This window comes from Lotus japonicus, chromosome 4 (assembly GCF_012489685.1).
Source record: "Lotus japonicus ecotype B-129 chromosome 4, LjGifu_v1.2".
Taxonomy (NCBI): Eukaryota; Viridiplantae; Streptophyta; class Magnoliopsida; order Fabales; family Fabaceae; genus Lotus; species Lotus japonicus.
Window position 1 is genome coordinate 30,124,664 of NC_080044.1, and position 4,352 is coordinate 30,129,015.

Below are 4,352 nucleotides of genomic sequence, written 5' to 3' on the forward strand. Positions count from 1 at the left end.
TCAAACTCTACTTGTTCATTGTGTTCACCAATCACTGTGGCAGTGATTGAGAGGAAGTGAGAGGGGCTCTCATACTTAGGTTGAGATTCTAAGTAGAAATACACTGGGTAGATTAGGAAGTGAACTATGAACTGAGTTGTTCATGAGATTCTGTAATTCCTGAATCTTGAGATAGTGGATTTCCTTTCTTTGGGTGCAAACCCTCCAGACGTAGGTGAAAGTTTTTCACTGAACTGGGTTAACAATTACTGTGTGTTATTGTTTCTGTTGTTAAGTTTTGTTTTACTGTTAAGCGGTTGTCGAATCTCTTGTCCCAGCATCGTGCAGGACAATCGTATCAGAGGGAACCTGAATTACAATTGGCATCAGAGCAGGCACCCTGTTCTGGTTGGGTGAGATCCAGGGAGATTTATTCAAGTTCTCATGGATAACAAGGAGGGAGGATCAGTCAATAGGCCACCCATTCTGGATGGTACTAACTATGACTACTGGAAGGTTCGCATGACAGCCTTTCTCAAATCAATTGACAACAAGACTTGGAAAGCTATTGTCAAGGGTTGGAAGCACCCCACTAAGACTGAGGTTGAAGGCACCTCTACTACTGTTGTGGAAAAACCTGAAGAAGAATGGACCAGTGTTGAAGATGAAGCTGCTCTTGGAAATTCAAAGGCTCTAAATGCTATCTTTAATGGAGTTGACAAGAATATGTTTAGGCTGATCAATACGTGTACTGTGGCAAAGGATGCTTGGGAAATTCTGAAAACTGCACATGAAGGAACTACTCGAGTAAGGATGTCAAGGCTTCAGATGCTTACTACTCAATTTGAAAATTTGATGATGACTGAAGAAGAGACTATTTCAGAATTCCACATGCGTGTCCGTGACTTGTCTAATGCTTCATTTGCTTTGGGAGAACCTATGTCAGATGAGAAGCTTGTAAGGAAGATCTTGAGATCTCTTCCTCAGAAGTTTGCTATGAAAGTCACTGCAATTGAGGAGGCTCAAGACATTGAGAACATGAAGGTTGATGAACTTATTGGCTCTTTGCAGACATTTGAGTTGAAACTGAGTGGAAAATCTGAGAAGAAGAATAAGAGTATTGCTTTTGTGTCAAACACTGATGAAGGTGATGATGAAGACTGTGAGGGTGAAAATCTCTCTGAGGCTCTGGCCATGCTAGCAAAAAAATTCAACAGAGCATTAAGAAAGATTGACAAAAGAACCAGGCCTAATGTCCAGGATATGAAGTTCGATAACAAACTCAAGTTTTCTAATTCACAGAGGAAGACCAAAGAAGAAGAAAGATCTGGTCAGAATAAAGGAGTGCAGTGTCATGAATGTGAAGGATATGGCCATATCAGGTCTGAATGCGCCACCTATCTAAAGAAGCAGAAGAAAGGTATGATGGTAACTTGGTCAGATGAAGACACTGAAGATGAGGAGGAGATATCTGCAAACAAAGTCAATGCCATCTCTGGAACCATCTGTGAGTCTGATACAAGTGATGAGGACATTACAGATGAGGAACTGGCTGAGACTTACAAGCTGCTACACATCAAGTGGGAAGAAGCATGTAAACTTGTGAGAGAAAAGCAAAGTGAGATAGAACAACTTGTCTCTCAGAATGAAAGGCTGAAAGAGCTCAGCACAAAGCTGAAGGAAGATCTGGAGGAATGGCAAAGTAAGTTTAATAATGCTGATGTTATGGAAAAGGCTAATCTAGTGTTGATTAATGCAGGACTTCAAGAGGAAGTGGCAACTCTGACAAGAAAGCTTGAAGCTACTCACAAATCTGTTAGAATGTTGAACAGTGGTTCTGATATGCTTGATGAAATTCTGAAAGAAACTAGCAAGCAAGGAGGGAGTTTGAAGGGAATTGGCTTTGACTATAGAACAACAAACAAAGAAAATCAGAAAGGTTCAAAGAAATTTGTGTCTGCTGCAAAACAAACTGAATTCAAGAAGCCCAGAAATTATCAGTTGCCAGATTCATTGCCTCGACATGTACCTCTGCATTTGATACCCCAGCTTAAGCTTGACAAAACTGTACCTTGGAAGTGTCACTACTGTGGTAAGAATGGTCATATAAAGCCCTACTGTTACAGGTTATATGGTTATCCTCAGATGCACGATAAAAAGCCTGTTCAGATGAGGAAGCAATGGAAGCCCAAGGGTGAAGTCAGATGTCAGGTAGCCTACACGTCTTTCAGAGCATCATCAAAGGAAGATTGGTATTTTGATAGTGGTTGCTCAAAGCACATGACAGGAAACAAGAGCTTCTTGCAAGACATCAGGAGTCACTCCACCAACTATGTTACTTTTGGAGATGGAGCTAAAGGAAAGATCAAGGGAGTAGGAAAACTTGTTAGCACAGAATCTCCTAACTTGAACAATGTTTTACCTGTAAATGGTTTAACAGCCAACCTAATCAGCATAAGTCAACTGTGTGATCAAGGATATGATGTGAAGTTCAATAAGATAGAATGTGTTGTGACCACTGATGATGAGAGAGTTGTGATGAGAGGAGTCAGATCAAAAGACAACTGTTATATGTGGACATCAGAAGAAAAAGCTCATGTTTCCAGATGTTTGTTAACTAAAGAAGATGAGGTGAATGTATGGCATCAAAGACTAGGACATCTCAACTACAGGAGCATGCAAAAGATTCTTGCAGATGAAGCAATAAGGGGATTGCCCAATTTGAGCTTGGGAGAAGGAAAGCTATGTGGAGAATGTCAGATTGGTAAGCAAACCAAGGTGCCACACAAGATGCTCCAGCATCAGACCACGACATGGATCTGATGGGTCCCATGCAGGTTGAAAGCTTGGGAGGAAAAATGTATGTGTTTGTCTGTGTAGATGATTTTTCAAGGTATACATGGGTTGAATTTATGAGAGAAAAATCAGAGACTTTTGAAATATTCAAGAATCTATGTATGAGACTTCAGAATGAGAAGGACTGTGTGATTGTGAGAATCAGAAGTGATCATGGAAGGGAGTTTGAGAATTCAAAATTCTTGGAGTTCTGTGGAACAGAAGGTATTAGCCATGAATTTTCTTCCCCCATCACTCCACAGCAGAATGGAATAGTTGAAAGGAAAAATATAACTCTCCAGGAATCAGCTAGAGTAATGTTACATGCTAAGAAGATTCCACACCAGTTCTGGGCTGAAGCTATGAGTACTGCCTGTTACATACATAATAGAGTCACCATCAGGGCAGGGACATCCTCTACACAGTATGAGCTATGGAAAGGTAGAAAGCCGTCTGTAAAATACTTTCACATATTTGGAAGTAAATGTTATATCCTTGTAGATCGTGATCCTAAGAGGAAGCTTGATCCTAGAAGTGATGAAGGAATTTTCATGGGGTATTCTATGAACAGCAAAGCTTATAGAGTGTTTAACTCTCGCATAAGGACCATGATGGAATCTGTGAATGTGACTGTGGATGATGAACCAAGCAAGAAGGAAGAAGCAGTTTTGAATGAAGATGATGATGGTGCTGATGTTCCAGCCGATGCTCCAGTAACCGCCCTCGACAATGAGTCAGAAACAAGTGCTGATGAAAAGGAAGACAAAGATATCACATCAAACATAGCTCCATCAATCAGGGTTCAGAAGAATCATCCTCAAGAAAACATTATTGGTAATCTTCAAGAAGGGGTGACTACCAGATCCAGAAGTATAATTGCTCACAGTTGTTTCATCTCTAAGATAGAACCCAAGAATGTCAATGAAGCTCTCACTGATGAATACTGGATAAATGCTATGCAAGAGGAGCTAGAGCAGTTCAGGAGAAATGAAGTGTGGGAGTTAGTACCTAGACCTGAAGAAGTAAACATCATTGGCACTAAGTGGATCTTCAAGAACAAATCAGATGAAACTGGAACAGTCACAAGGAATAAAGCAAGGCTAGTTGCTCAAGGATATACTCAGATAGAAGGAGTTGATTTTGATGAAACCTTTGCTCCAGTAGCTAGACTGGAATCTATAAGACTCTTGTTAGGTGTTGCTTGTCTCTTGAAGTTCAGACTATATCAGATGGATGTGAAGAGTGCTTTTATGAATGGTTATTTGAGTGAAGAAGTTTATGTTGAACAACCTAAAGGATTTACAGATCCACATCACCCAGATCATGTGTACAAGTTAAGGAAGGCCTTGTATGGCTTGAAGCAAGCACCTAGGGCTTGGTATGAAAGGTTAACTGAATTCCTTGTAAGCAATGGTTACAGTAACGGTGGAATTGATAAAACTCTGTTTGTGAAGAATGACAAAGGTAAGCTCATGATAGCACAGATTTATGTGGATGACATTGTCTTTGGAGGAATGTCGAACTCAATGGTGGAGCAT